Source organism: Anser brachyrhynchus, assembly GCF_964034855.1.
Source record: "Anser brachyrhynchus genome assembly, chromosome: 3".
NCBI classification, from domain to species: domain Eukaryota; kingdom Metazoa; phylum Chordata; class Aves; order Anseriformes; family Anatidae; genus Anser; species Anser brachyrhynchus.
In genome coordinates this window covers 62,178,766-62,195,594 of record NC_137696.1, presented here as the reverse complement: position 1 = coordinate 62,195,594, position 16,829 = coordinate 62,178,766, and positions in this window count along the sequence as shown.

Here is a 16,829-nt window from a genome sequence, read left to right as displayed (position 1 = left end):
AGTTGTGGAATGGTTTTCTTAAGGCATTATGGACAAAGGATTAATTTCTTTTAAGACATCTTAATAGATTTATAGATGGGATTACATTACAAGTTTGAAATTATTCTGGAGTTAAAATTTCAATTTGTCACTGAGTTTTGGGGAAGGTCTTTCTGGCTTCTGGACCATGGTCCATCACCGAAAGTACCTGGAAATGTTAACCATAAAAAAATGTTCAGTAGAATCCAAGATACTGTGATGACCTGATCTCAGTACCTTCCAGTCATGCATCATTTTGTCTTGATTAGATCTAACGTTTGTTATGATGCATTGGAAGCATTTTGTGATTTATAGTGAATGCGGGACAGAATGAAGATAACTTTATACATCGAATGAATTCTGTACCTAGTGTATGTTTGTTTGTGATGGTGAACGAGTATCCCTGTGATGCAAAGTATTTTATTTGAGCACATGTCTGAGTGTAGAAATATGAGAAGTCATATGAGGAGCTTATCAAAGATTCAGATGTATGGCATATTGCCATGATACAGCGCTGCTTAAAATAGAGGCCATACCTGTTATGTGAATACAGCTTTGCAGGACCTACCCCTTATGAAATCCCTGTGAGCTGTTTTTTTCTGTTTTGTTTTGTTTAAAAAAAAAAATCTTTTTTGCTGAAGGTAGTCAAATATATCAGCACAGTATTGGGAAATATACCTTACTCGGTGCAGGTATTAAATCTCTGTGAAACAAGCGTGCAAGTGCTCATGATCACTGCACTTCAGCTCAGCAACCCTTTGATAATAGAAGCTTTACACACATCTGGCCTTTATCCTACACTGATTTGTGTGACTTCACCCATTTGAATGGTCCTATTGAGGCAATAAGAGTACTCATGTATATAAGTGTTTGCTGTATTACGATAGAAAGCTTTGGCAAGAGGCATGTTGCTTGTTGTTCAGTAAAGTATAGCCAATGTGTAGCTAGAACAATAGCAGCAGCTTTAATGGAGCCAAATCTGGCATACCTCTAGTTCTACCAGTGTGGGGGTTCCAACCTCATAATCTCAATGCTGACAAATTTTGAGACAGAAGTCAGCTTTTTTTCTATTTATGTTTTCTGTTGGGAAATGGTGAGATTTTATGTGGACTTAAATAAAACAATAGTGACAAATCTTTTTGAACCTAATTGCTCTAGACTTGCTGGAAAGCCCTCTGTTGAGGGCTCTGTCTGTTTTATGTCCAAATATATCTAAACACAGCTTCTATTAGCAAGAATGCAATTCTTACAATAACAGCCTTGCCATGCAATAACATGCAATATAATTGCCTTGCCATGCAATAACATGCAGTATAATAAAAACATGCAATAACAGCCTTGCCATGTTTATGGGAGGTGGTCATGAAAGACAGCAACTTCTGTTCTTGTTAACTCTCAATCATCTACCTAAATTTGAACATTAGTCTCTTTTGAAGATAGCATTGTTGAAACTTTCTTCCCTATACCACATAGCTTTACATGATAAATTTCTCCTGCAGGCTCTGGGTTACTAAGCAGTCAGTCATCCCTTGCTGCAGCTTAAGTGAGACACAGTGTAAAATGTGAAGTTTCTTTCTTTAGCCACTTTTCATAGTAACTAATGTTTGATACTGCTTAGTCAACTTTCTGGGAAGCAATCTGTTTGTAAGCGATTCCCCCAGTATATGCCAAATTTACTGATCTCTGCATATTTATTTAAATGTCTAAGCTCTTAGAACTTAAGCACATTGAAATATGCTAAGCATCCTGCTACTGCATGGCTAGCACCTGCACATTTCTTTAGTATGTGACAATGGAAACACCTATCAAGACTACGGAAATCCAAGTTACGATTCTACAGTTTCTTCTTCTGTCGCAGTTCATTTTTCAGAGGTTATCTTGCTTATTCGGATGGCTTTGAGTCTTTCTAGTCAATGTAGACACAGATGCTGCACTATGCAAATCTTCAGGACCAGCCTCAAAACAGGCAATTTTTTTTTCCTTTGTTCACACAGCTCCAGTCTTAGATTGCATAATAAGATAAGTGACTTTATGCAACCATTCACTCTCAATGACTACTGCTGTTAGTCTTCTGTCTAGAAATTTCTTGATCTTCAGTCAACATTGTCTTTTAAGTCCTCAGCTATGCAAAGTGTGGGGTCTCTAAAGCAATGAAGGAAAAAAACATCTGTTTATGCCTTCCAACTTAAAAGCTCTTTCATGTTCAAGCCTTTATAAAGGAGAAATGCAAAACAGGATGGGAACCTTGAGTTTTCCAAACATGAAATTTTTGGACACTGAAAGTGCTTTCTCCTTGAAAGATATTTGTAAGGAACTCTACAGAACTCTAGAGAAGGAACTCTAGAGAAGACCTGAGAGTGTCGGCCATTTTTCCTGAAATTCTTCATCTTTTCCTGTTAAAGTCTGTTAAACTATAGCAGTTTTCTGAGGTTTTGGCAAGCAACTGGCATAAGTACTACTCCAGGAATATATATTGAATCAATCTGCATCTTACTATGTTCTTTCATCATTACTCCAAAACAAATGTATTACTGACTGCCACTCACTCACTGTCCAAAATATTTGGCATAATGCTTGAATCTAGAAACACTGACAAAAAGTACTATGTTCTGCAGAAGCTTGTTTTGTTATTGTGACCAAACCCAGTAGTCACCATGTCTACTACCGCCTTAAAAGAGAGTGATCAAATAAAAACTTGAGTGGCTTTGTTTTATAGTAGAAGACAGACAACCGCCTGACAAATTGACAATATTTGCAAGACTTGCTAAATAATTTCTTCCAGCTTTCTGGTATGTTATTAGCACAAAGCTATTGTCACATGACTCTGGGTCTCCCAGGAGAATACCAGAGCTCATGCATGTCCACTGTGTCTCTTTATTCCGGAAGAAAATTTCGCTTGCAAAGATGAGTAATCCATTGAAGGAAACCATGTTTAGCACCTGTACAGTGAGGTTGTCATTTTGATAAGGATAGCTACCTGATACTTTTTGTCTCTAGGGGACCTCTCTTCACTTTCAAAAATAATCTGTTGTGTATGCTGTGCTCCCTTACCCTCAGTTCCCTAAAATCCCACTTGTGCACGTTCTTGTAGACGCCATAGGGGAGCCTCCACAGACATACCAATATGATTTCTGAAGTTACGTGTTCTAGCTGCAGAGGAAGTGTTTTGAAATCTTTTTGTAGAATGGAATCCAAATTTTTCATCCTTTGTACTATGACTGGCCTCATTGATTCAATCTCATTTTAGTTGCCAGTCATCTCCAGTGTTTGACAGCTGGTAACCTCAGACATGCTTAAAATTATGAAACATTTTTTTCTTCACCACATTTGAACTCCTGTTCTCTTTGTTCTTTTCTCTTCTAGAACTCCTCCCATTAGACTCCCATTATCTCATTAGATTTGCTAATAGAATCGTGTTTAGAATGTGCCTCAGAGAAAGGGAATTTACAATTATTTCTTGACATCAAAAATGAGTATATCATAGGCCAGTCTTAACCCTTAAAAACATGAATATATTTTTTAGTAATCACTGTCATCTTCAGTAATTCCAGTTTCTCAGTCTGTAAGTACTGAGAAGGACAATTCCAGATTAGTGTCCTATTCATAGTCCCAGAGGTCCTCTTTTCTTTGCTTGGAGCCAGCCGATGTATCATGTGCCTCAGGTATTGAACACAGAAGCTGAGATGCAGCCGGTGCTTGTAGCTGCAGGTTTCAGCATATTTTCTCCTACTATGTTTGAAGCATTGGGTGATGGTTCTTCCATTTATTGAAAAGTAGAAACCTCACTGCGACTTAATATTGGTTTTGTATTTTTGATTTACCAGTGTTTTGACAAAGGGCTATTCCACCTTCTGTCAAAAAAAATGCTTTTTCTACTAGCTAGCTATCCAATCAGGAGAATAGGAGTCAGGCCTTAGGGTCCACAAACCTGATGTTCTACCCTCTTTAAGGAGTAGGTTATGGGTCAGAGAAGAGAAATGACTCCAAGGATTTACTTCTTTTATTTTTCTGTGAACATGGGTATCAGAGTTTCACCTGAAATCATTGGCCGTGCAGACATCTTTATAAGATAAACATGATTAATTCATGTGAGCATAAACAAAGTTACCATTTTTTAATTTTTCAAACTAATCTTTAACGTAGTTTTAATGTAATTAATATTTTTATCTGGTTAGTTACAATTGAAACCAGAGGTTTTACGTATTTGAAGTCTCAAAACAGCAAAATGCAAAAGAGGATAGAAGTGGGAGAGGAAACTTCCACAGCAAAATTCTCCTCCTTCATGTATCTTTCTTAGTGCATTACACCATAGGTTCATTTGATTGCCTGGAGAGAGATTTGCATAGACTTGTATCCACTAAGTTAAAGTGCTCAGCTAACTAATATACATAAAGCTGCATTTTAGACCACATAGAAACAAAAATTTTAGGAATGTTAGATGCAAATATTTTTTCACACCATAGACATTTAAATGTATTCCACACTTGAGAAATGGGGCTTTAAAAGTTAGCACATCCATTTTTATCTGATACTTATTTAGATGCTAAACTTGCCACCGAATTACAGATCGTAACTTGCATTTTGGCATTTGCAAACAAGTTGTCATGCTTCATGATCACACTAAATCCTGGAATCTGTTGCAGGTTTTCAGCTGTTGAATGCAAATAGTGATTTCTTTGGTGTTTCCCTTCCCTGGCACCACAAATTTTGATTTGTGTTGTCAAAATAGGCAGGAAGAGAGGAAAGTGACCTAGACAGATTATTCATAAAAGGAAAGCTAATAAAATTCAGCATATGAATACCAGCCTCTAGTTTACTAATGTCTGGTTTGATCATATCTAATTTAGTGTGTAGATGAATCTAGGGCTGTAGACATCTTTGACTAAAATGGTGAAATTAGCACTTTCCAGGCGACAAAATTAGAACTTTTGTGTGTAGAATCCTGTGTAGAGGAAGTTATGCAATAAGAATATTTATGGGCAGGAAAAGTTATTCTTTTTATTCTGTTTACCTCTCTGACTGCTCTCAATTAATGTTTTATGCACGTAGCTAGCTTGTTGGTTGCTGAAGTTGCCGTGAATCATGAACAAATCACATAACCAGTATAAAAGAAACCCAGTCACTGCCCTGCAATGTGGCAACAGTAATGGTAGGTACTTCAGGCTCTTCAATAGTTTTTTTTATTATTTCCATTCCATTGTAAAAACTAGGAGTAGCTGGTGAATGACTTGCTTTGTTCTTCCTAAGATGAAGCATGCTTATCCATATGTATGCTATTTTACTCATAGCTGCAAGCACAATTTCTGTGAGTTCTTGTAATTGCTACAGGAATCAATAGGTTCTTGGAGACATCGTATTCTTTGGTGACATATGATTGCAGTGAAAGTAAAGGAGAAGTGGGGAAAGCCTCCAGGGGTAGAGGGAGGAAATAGTTTGAGGATGCAGGAGAACTCACATTGAGATTCCTCTTCAGAAGAAAAAAAGATAATGAAAACAGCAAAGTACTCTGTAGAGTCAGCTCTGAGTTTCAGCTTATTTGGTTCTGAAGAATTTTAGCTGCTAAACTGCCCCTTAAGTTTCTTAACACAGGTTCAAAGATTATACAAAATTAATTTCATCAATGTGTGTCATGATTTTGTCCATTTGCTTTGCAATGCTAGGGTCTGGTGTCTGTGGAACATATGGTACAAAGTGAACTATGTATATATAATGAAGACTTTTTTATATCACGTTTATCAGGTATTTTCCTTCCTAACTTCAAGGTATTTGCAGCTTTCAAGATCTCCTTAGGAACAGAAGTCCTAACTATCAGCTGGCATACCCCAATCTGGCTACTTCCTGAAAACTAGAGTTTTCGGCCTGTGGCATGAACTTGTTGACATGCTGTAGAATTTCTTTTTGTTTTCTTCTGGGGTACAGTTTTCCACCACAGATTTCCACAACTTCTCACTTTTTGTTCTAGATACACATTCTTATTCAAAGCAGCCTAGCCTTGGATGGAAGGATTCACTTACTTTTGTACCTTGCTAACTCTCCTGAAAGTCAGCAGACTAGCCAAGGATGTTTTTATTTTCTCCTTACAGATATTCCTGAATATATTTTTCTTGAGCATCTTATACAAGACAAGCAAATTGTGAACTGGAAAGAGAAAATTGCCTCACGGGTGTTATTGCTGTGAGTTTCTGGATATAGAAAGTCATACAGTATTTGCCTTATTCCACATTGGCAAAATCCACAATTAATTCACATTGGCAAATACTGGCTGTTTGTTGTTGTTTGTTTTTTGTTTTTCAGTGTTTTCCGTAATAGTTTTGAGTGTATTATTTCTTAATAGGATACATCTCTGTGTATTTTCTCTAATTATACTTTTGGATGTGAAACTTGGCTAGACTTGCCAAAATGACAATCCACTACACCAAAACCCCCAATTTAGGTGAAAAAAAGGCATAAGTCACTATTTTGCAGTGCAAACTCCTGAGAGGTAGCCAAGAGCAGTACTTCTGACCACAGTACAATGCATAACAAACAGAATAAGATGTAAGTATGTCAGCTTTACAAAGCTCCCTTCTTCTTTTAAAATCAGCAGTGTATTAATATCTAGCACCAATTTGACTGCAAAGGAATAACCATCTCTTTGCAGACTAATTAGACTTCCTACTCCTGCCTGTTTGGAGGCAACAGATGTTGTGTACTGCTTCCTTGGCAAAACTAGGAGCCATGCAGAGAAGAGGATCAGACAGAGCTTTGACTTTCCTACCTTTCTAATAGATCAGAACTTCTGAAGGGAGAGCTGTATGTTTTTATATTTTAGTTTGATTACTTACTAACATTGGACCGGCACCAAAACAAATCTAGCTTTTACTTTGATTCAGTGATGAATTTTTGTTATAAAGCTGATTTTTGATTTTTATTTTACTGGTAAATTCATATGAGTCTCATTCAACTAGTGGACATTCTATTGGGAATTTCTATTTTCTATAGTACAAGCTCAATAAAACCAATAAATTGTAAGAAAAATTTGGGGACCCAAAGTCATAAAATGCTCAAGAATCAAGTGCTTATTTCACCTGTTAAGATTTATTAATCACAAAATTTGTTGATTATAAAGTTCTAATATATCTTACTTTCTTCCCAAAGGAACTTGCCATTGGTGTACAAATTATTAAATTATACTGTCTCTAGAAAAGAGACAGACGTCTATGGAGATGTTCCTTGTTCACCAATAAGAAATGTGAAGTGTGAAAGGTTCTGTCTTCACTGATCTCTGCTTTCCTGCAAAGGAGGCTGGCAGTAAAAATAGGCTATTAATAACTTTTAAACAACAATCCTGAAATGCATAATGCAAATGTGCTCTTGCAGATGGTATTTTCAGCACAAATTCTGTTCCTCAGAGCTAAGCAATTTCCACAGAGCAGTAACAGTGCCCATACTCCCTGCCTACTTGGAGTTGGAATCCAGTGCTCTGACAGATTACTCCGAATGATTAGCGAATGATCTAATCTGCATTCTCTGTTTTAATCTCCTCTTCCAGTATTTTTCTGCTTTTTTTTTTCCTCCTGTAGTTCTGCCAAACTTGAAGAAATATTTAAGTTCTAATCTAATAAGTATTTTATGTAAACACAGGACCTTTCATCACGAAGCATGCTCATACAATAATTTAGATATAAATTACACCAGTGTTGAAGAAGGGAAACAAAAGGAGAAACAATGCATTCTATCCAAGTAATTTGGGGGACACATTAGGCAAAGATATTTGGGTAAATTCTGCTTTCCATAAACTATCACGGATTCCAAACCTTATAGAAAAAGATCTAAGAACTCAGCATCATTATGGGACAACACAGAAGACCCACAGATGGTTCTTTGTGGCAGTCAAATTATCCAAATGCTAGAAAGAAAAAAATAAATCATGCCTTGAATTCAGTGAGTACCTGGTTTTAGAAAGGCTAAACCAGTCCTTTCTTTTCATCAGTTTTCATACTTCCACTTTTGAACACCAGTTCTGCTCCTATTGGAATTTATGCTGTGCTTTTGGCTTGGCAATCACAACTCCTAGACAGAACAACTGAACGAGGTTAATGTTACACATTAAGGCTGTGTACTAACATACGCTCTGGAAATTATCACAATGAAGAACAGAGATGGTTTGTAAACAAATCAGTGTAATAGGAATGATCGTATTGTCCTAGTGAAATAAGGAAATTCCAAACATAACTTTTAACTGTTCAGCATGTCACTATTAAAATTGTATTTTTTAACACAAAAATTCTATACAGAAGCACAGAAATAATCTGACAATGACCACAGGTAGTTTGGCAGTCATTTTCAAACACAACAAAAAAGCAGGAGCTCCACTTGCCTTTCTGCTCGAGCAGAGCCACCCAGAGCTACGCACCCAGGATATACCCCTGCGTTTCTCAGGACAACCTGAGGAAGCTTCAGGTACGGGTGTTCTATGAGATCTATAGTTGTAAGTGTAGGAAATTTGAGGAAAGAAGACATGCTCTTCATTGTTGCTAATGTTCAGCCTCCTGGTTTGATATTAATATTCCTCAACTCAGTGATAGTTCTGATGACACTGATAACTTTCTGTAGATAAATTCTTTGCATAGCTGAAAATCAAATGATGTCCTGTGATGTTTCTCTTCAGTTGTTATCTCACCAGAACTGTTGATGTAGGCTTATATCATAATCTTGCATAAACTGGGGGGGATTAATGGAGTAAATCAGAAACTTACTTCTCTGTAGAAGACTTGAAGTAGGTGAATGGCTGCTTGTACACATGAACACATTTTCCCTATTAAATATTTATAGTAGCACCATCATTTATTAAAAATGATTAGCTGAGTACCTGTCATGAATTTAATTGTGGTTTCCTTGAGGCTTATCAGAAGCCTAGAGGTGATAGGCTGTTTCTGGTGTTTTGTTCTGAGAGGAGACAGAAGTGCTATAGCCACAGCAAATGTAAATCTGGCAGACGCTGGAGACAAGGGGGAAGGAAGTACATTAAGTGCTTAAAGTTGGGTAGTGTAAATATCCTTTTCCCTCTCCCCATGCAGTCGGAATCCCAAATACTCAGACCAACGGATAAAGCCAAGAGGGAGCTCTTTGTTTCTTTACGCAAAGCAAGGACATACTTTGGAAGGCTGTTAAACTCCAAGTGAGGAGCATTACTATAGCAAAAGCAGCCATATCTAAGTTTTATTATATACTGCTAACAGCAAAATTTTAGTAACTTGGATTTTGGTGTTGTTGGTTAACCTCACCGCCCTGTGGTTCTGAGTGCTGGTGCTGCAACTGAAACCTGCGTCAGGGTGCTTCACTGCCAGCAGTGCTACAATAGGCAACAACAGGGTTACGGTGCTTTCCTGACATGAGTTCATTTAGATATTCGCTTCTGTACATTACTGTTTAAGTAGCCAGGTTATGCTTAAAGTGTTAAACTGTTAAACGGGTTCCTCGGAACAGTGTTCTGTTACTCCTTTGTCAAATTAACATGTTGGTCATGCCCTTTACAAGGGAAGAGCTGACTTTAACTATACTATTGCATCCTAATGCAATCCTAATGCATTAAACCTGCATTTTCTACAGGTGTGGAAACTTTAGCCACTGATCTATTTTTTTTTTTCATCAGACCAAAATGCCATCAAAGACTTTTATTTTGCTGCTATACAATAGTTATTCTATTTTGAAACTGATGCAGACTGAAACATCTTTGGAGCCATACCAAATCCCATTTAATTTGCACAAATGTTTTCTGTTTTCCAAAGAGTGCATGTGAAAATCCTACTAATAAATGAAATGTAGAGAAGTATTTGGCATCAGCTATACTTCAGTAATATATCCCCTTAGCAGAAATGGAAAAATGTTTCCTTTTTATATTTAAATTCTTTTAAAGTAGAGCTTTCACATGAATTGCCTATACTTCAGACAAAGTGCTTCCAAACAAAAAATCATCATGTGGGAAGAAGAGAGTCTTTATAAGCTTTCATACTTCAATGTTAATGCAGAACAGTGCTAAAGAAGTGGTTATAATAAATGTAATTTCCTTATCATATAGATACACTACAGTTAAATGCAATGTTCAAATATTAACGCAGCCAAAATTCCACTCATTCACTGAAGCCAAGTGAACCACTGTAGTGAAGTTTGTGCAGCATATTCCCATGACAAGCTACACTGTTTTCCTCATTGACATCCACTTTACATGCCTATATTCAGGTGGAAAAGGTTATCCACCAAAATTAACCTTATCCAAGGGAGCTGAAGTTTCCTAAAGTATGTTTCTAATCTTCAGTTCCAGGTAATGATATGTTCTCCATCACCAGGTAAGCTTGATTCTGGAAACTTTGCTAAAGCTGTATCCTATTTGCAGGAGGTACCTGAATACCTGTTAAATATGGAATACAGCTGATTCTAGTGCACAAGATTGTCTCTAAAGTGAGAAAAGATGAATTAGAAGTTGAGTGTTATATGAAAAGTGAGGAAGATAGAGGGCTTTATCACCAAAAATCTAAAGAATTGCCTGTTTCTCTGTCAGGTGTTGTAGCTCTCAGTTGCACTTAGCTCACCTTCTGTTAAGTCTGTAAACACTTTCCAGTGGAGCCTGCATTTCTCATTAGTGCAGTGTTAGCATTGTTAGCTTTTATTTGCTGTCCCTTAAACTAAATTTGAGTTTAACTGACTTTGGACTGCAGCCTGCTCTTTATGATTACTATGTTAGTATTATGAAAATTAGTTCTAGAGAAGGTTAAAAAAATAAATATTTTTTTGAGGGACATGTAAAAATGGTCTAATTACCAGCAGCAGTCTGAAATGAAAGAACTGTAAACAATAACTGGAAATAGTAGATTACACACACACACACACACATATATATACAAACAAGCAAAAAAGTCTTAAAATTTACTCTATGCTGCTCTTTAGGTCTATTACCCTTGTGGGACTGCTTATATGAATCGGTTTAATTAAATATCCATGTTGAGGGCCATAACAATTGCATGTTAATGATAGACAATAGCAAAGCTTTTTCTTTCAGCATCCACACTTAATATAGAGTTTCTTAAACTTTTATATTGGGAGGAATGGTGTATCTCCGTTGACCAGCCTCTAGTTTTAATTGAATAACTGATAAATCAAACCTGTTAATTCCGTAGTTGATTTGGATAATTAATGTAATATTTAGTTTAGCACCACCTTAGGGCTGAATCTGTATGATTTCTGTTTTGGTAGAAGTCTACAGGGAGTCAGATCAATACAATTCCTTTTGGGAACATAAATTTGCTCTTTTACTGCATAGTTTAGTCTTCCCTCCAGGTAGATGTAAATTATTTCAGAATTACCAAGTCCGTGCTTAGCATATGATTGCATCAGTTGTCTCAGTCATTCAAGTGCAACAGTCTCTGTGCATAGAAAACCTATCTACAATTTTAAAAATAACTAAATAAATGGAAAACTTTAACTTTTGGGGAGTACTCTTTACCTCTGGAATTATCCTTATGTTTTGTCTTTGTATCTTTTTTAATCAAATCCTAATAAATCCTGGGTAGCATTTTGAATTTGAAATTGCCAAAATAATGAACAGGTATGGATTGATTGTTGCATCTAGCCAAAATATGTTGCATCTAGCCAAAATAAATATATTTCACAACAGAGCACAGAAGCAAATGCAAAACAAGATGTGTACAGTGAAGTGTTCTGTAATCATAAAATCATTATGAAAACAAAATAATTAAAGCATTGTGCTGTCCTTTATAAAAGATTTTTCTAATGGAAGCCGGGTAATATATTTCCATATGAAATAAAATGCACCAGGCATTCTCAGTAGTGGAAAAAACTGCAAATCACTTGCAAATTGGCAAGCAGTTTCAGTAAACAGAAAAGTGCAACTAGTGTGCACTGCAGCCACCTGCAAGCTCTTCCAAAGGAAATTCCAATTCTTAAAACGAGTTCCAGTGAAAGGCAGGAGGGCATGAGTCAAGTGAAATTAATGAAAAGGAGCGCTGTGTGTACTCTCCCATCCATTTCCACCTACAGTCAAAAACATGGTTATTTCTACATATTAATGCTTAAGTTCCATTCTTGTATCTTAAATCGTGCTCCACAAACTACTGAACCAGATACAAAAATATTTCTGATCAGAAAGCCTCAGCTGTGAAATTCTCTTATATGACAGGGAAAGGAACAGAGCTATCAGAAGCATTGTCTTGGAGCAATTGGGAGGAAAAAAAAAAAGTCAAGGAAACCTTCAAATATGGACATGTGAATGATAGCTACTTACAGGGCAGAAGCTATATTTGGCACAGTGTCTACTGAAAAATGAAATTCAGCTTTAAGAACTTGTTACTTGAGTGATGAACTCTATTTTATATACCATTTCATATGGCTCTGTTATGATTTTAAATGAAAAATGACCTCTCAGGGCAGTTTTAGGGGAGTATTAAGATCTTAAATTCTTTTTCTGAACACTGATGTGTTGGCAAAGAATGTGTTTGGTTTTTTTATTCTATGAACAGAAGCTAAATAGGAATGCAGCCAACCAACCCACATTTTGCTACCGCATTCAGAAACTGAAAGCTTAATTGTTGAGTTTTCTGCTAGATATAATCAGTGATTCCCACCTTGACTTGCTCTGACAAGTTCAGCATTCAGTACTGATCAAGAAAACAATCACCTTTATTCTGGCTTATTCTGCCAACACCTTTCCACTTTAGGTCGGTGGTAGTCACATTTCCTGCGAAGAGAGCTATTTGTGTTAGAAGGTCTTAGACCTAAAAAAGGCCACAAAGACAAGTCACCATATCTTCTTACTTGTCCTTGCAATAATCCAGTCATTTTATAAGGTGTTTGTCCACTCAGAAAAGTAAGGATCTATCTCTAACACACACTACTATAGCTATCTGTGAAAGCTTATTCAAACTGGCATGGATGACAGCAGTAATGATCTAAGCAACAAGGATTTTTGCTGTATGTTAATAACAAGTTTGCACATATAGTCTTCATGCATAGTTTGCATGTTTTTTCCACCACCTTTCTATTGGAATCATGTTTATTCGTTGGCTTCTGCTTTGCCTAATGGAAACCAGAGAGATTACCAACACTCAGCTGAACATGAGCCAGCAGTGTGCCGAGGTGGCCAAGAAGGCCAACGGCATCCTGGCTTGTATCAGGAATAGTGCAGCCAGCAGGACCAGGGAGGCGATTGCCCCCCGTACTCAGCCCTGGTGAGGCTGCACCTCAAGTGCTGCGTTTAGCTTTGGGCCCCTCACTACAAGAAGGACACCGAGGCCCTGGAGCATGTCCAGAGAAGGACTACAAAGCTGGTGAAGGGCCTGGAGCACAAGTCCTGTGAGGAGCAGCTGAGGGAACTGGGGGTGTTTAGTCTGGAGAAGAGGAGGCTCAGGGGAGACCTTATTGCTCTCTACAACTACCTGAAAGGAAGTTGTGGAGAGCTGAGGGTTGGCCTCTTTTCACAAATAACAAGCAATAGGGCAAAGATGGAATGGCCTCAATTTGTTCCAGGGGAGGTTCAGGTTGGAAACTGGGAGAAATCTCTTCTCAGAAAGATTAGTTGGGCATTGGAATGAGTTGACTAGGGAGGTGGTGGAGTCACCGTCCCTGGGGTTGTTTAAGGAGAGGTTGGATGTGTTACTTAGGGACATGGTTTAGTGAGTGATGTTGGTGGTAGGTGGATGCTTGGACCAGATGATCTTGGAGGTCTTTTCCAACTGTTATGATTCTATATATCATTAATGTTTTTCTAATTAAAGAAAAGTATGAGGGAGATTTCTTACTGATGTTGCTGGTGAAAGTCAAGAAAGAAATCCACATTGATATAGCATTTAGATGTATGCTGTAGCTCCTACAAAGGCCATGACTGTGCTGTAAACTTTGTGTTCTGCTGACAAACGCATGCAGAGAGCACCCAGTTAAAAGGCTGTAGCTTATCTCACAACAGAGAAAATAGGAGCATAATGCTTTACAGTGACAGGACAAAGTCAAGTAAAATCTTCTGTTACCATGTGCTAATGTATTTGTCATTCTGACAAAATGCAAAAGGTCTTTGGAAGGAGGCTGCTACCTGTAAAAGTTTTAAAGATCTCCTGTGAGTAAAGAACCACTACCCTGAAGCAACAGCCAAGAAAGTAAATATCAGGAGAAAGACAATATCAAAGGTTTAGCCTAGAAGGAGGGGTAATATAGACTTTCTGTCAAAACTCATCTCTCTAATGTCTTAAACCAGATGGTGGAAGATTATATGTACATGGCTATCATCCCATGTCACCCTATTACCTCTGAGAAGACCCTCAGAGTAAGGAAAATGTCCCATTGATGTTCTCAGATCATAAAAAGAAAAATCTTTCTAAACTGTTGGATCATACAGATGTTCATAAGAAAGGCTTACATTGTTGTATTGTCAAGGCTATCTCATCCTGGGAAACCCTGCAAAAGAAGTTGAAGATTGCACCACTGCTGTAAAGCAAGCAAGTTTAGCATGGGAGAAGGTCACAAAGCAAATGTGAAAGAGAGAACAAACGAAATAGTAGGAGCATTATGAGGAAAACAGGGACAAAGTTAATAGTAAAAAGAAAGTAGTTTTCAGAGACCCCCAGGAGAAACAGTGCAGTGCTCATTGCTGTGCAGAAAGCTACTGGAAATAGACTAGAAATCAGAACTTAAACAAAGGTCTTGCTATTCAAAAACATGAGTAGGCAACAGAGAAAATGTCTTCTCAAACCCTTTGATTTTTGTTTGATTTGTATGAAGATCTAAAGATCTTTGACCTAAAGATCTCTTTTGAGTTACCTGGTTTTAGCCTGTGTTCTGACTATGTCAATACCTGTGAAAGTTCTTGCTGTGGTTTTCAGTACAGTCCCTTCTAAAAAGAAGTACAAGCAAACCCACCTCAAAATTTTCACTGTTTTAAGATCCCACCATAGCATCCAACAGCCAAAATCTTGAAGGCTTTTTGCAGCTTTCAGTAAGTGTGACAGAATTACCACATGGGCAGAAAGTTAAAAACCTATAATCAACATTCATGGTAGAGGTAATGATTAAGCCATATTCTTTCTGGCTGAAGGAGAAATCTGGATTCAATATCAGGAGAGAAAAGTTGAACATTTAAGACCAGGCATGGCCCTTGTTAGATGGCATTGCAGCAGCAGAGGTCAGTCAGGGAGGTGGATGAAATCCCATGGAGGACATTTCTCTCACTTGGCATCTAGAGAGCTGGTGTAGTGCTGAGACTAAAACACGTGGGTATGATCATAAGAGGACAACTCAGGAAAAAAATCAGATTCCCAGGAGCAGTGTGGAGAAAGGATTTGGAACGAGCCTGGTCTGGACCATGCATCACTCACTTTAGGGAATAACCTTCCTGAAGCCTGGGTCGTCATTCACCATAAGCAATAAGTGTTGGGAGGGGAAGGGAGATTGGACCAGGTGAAGAGAGCATTTGTACCTTGAATTCTGACACTGTGTAAAGGGAAACTGAGACCTACAGATGACTGCCAAAGCAACTATGGAGATGGATATGTTATTGATTATCTTGTAAACATACCATTGGCTTATTGTTATACTTTCCAAAAATGAAAGCCAGATTCCTTCTCATTTTCAATTTGTCTCTGTTTAGATGCCAGTATCATTCTTAAGAGAGAAAGGAAATACAACAATTGTGTGGGGTCTGTTTCCATCTTTCATTTGCTGTGATTGAATTAAGTTGTTGCCTATTCTCTTCCTTACTAATTCTGTAAAGGAAAGATTAGAAGTGGATGACAAACTAACAAATACAAATGGCTATAGCAACCATTAAAAAGAAGGTTTTCCTTTGCTCATTTGATGGTCATTTAAACAAAGTCTTATCACTTTGTGTGCACATGGCATAAAAAACCATCAGCTGCAGAAAACATCTAAAGAAATACTGGCAATCATCGCTATCAACTACGCTGTCATGCAAAATAAGTAAGTATTTTAGAGTAATTTCTTCTGGAGTAAAAGGAACTCTGTGACTCTAAGGACAATCTCTGTTGGAGCTTACCTCAATCTCCCTTTGTATATCTGTAACATTGTACTCCAAGTTTTTCCTAAGTATGGTTGTATGTATATCATAATAAGGGCGTACACATAAAACCTGTGAATCATTGGTATACAGGGATCCTGATTAGAATAAGCCTAAAGTAAATGTTGGCACTGGAAAATTGCAGTTTCCTGTCTTAAAGTTTATAACAGGATACGTCAGGAGTTGCAGATCAAGTGTTTTGGTACTGAATTTAATTATTCACATCTCACCATCTTACATTTAAAGTGCAATACCATTTAAAATGTTTCTCATTATTTTGAGAAGCAGTTTTATTGAGCCAATAAAGATGACGTTGCCTGTTGCGTAACAGGAATTTTATATATATATATATATATATACACACGTAAAACAGACTTTTCATGAAAATCAGCATCAGTTGTCAGGGACAAAGACTTTGCCTGTAATCTCAGTATGTGAACCTCAATATACTGAAATATCAATGACATTTACACAGTTAACAAAATCAGCAGTGAATTATCCCCACCTGGTACTGTTGTTTAATAATGCTAGCTAAGGTCAGAATTGTACCTGAAACTTTTTGGAAAAACTTAAGCTTATCTTGAAATAAGGAAAAGCATTCTTTCATGTGAAAAGTAGTTTCAGCTTGCCACGACACAATAATAATAAAGACACAGCCAGGCTAAGAGGGAAGAAATTGTTCACCGTAGCTTATAAACACCAGAAGGGTTTTCAAAAGTGTTTTGGACAAAACAATATCTATTTTTTAATTATT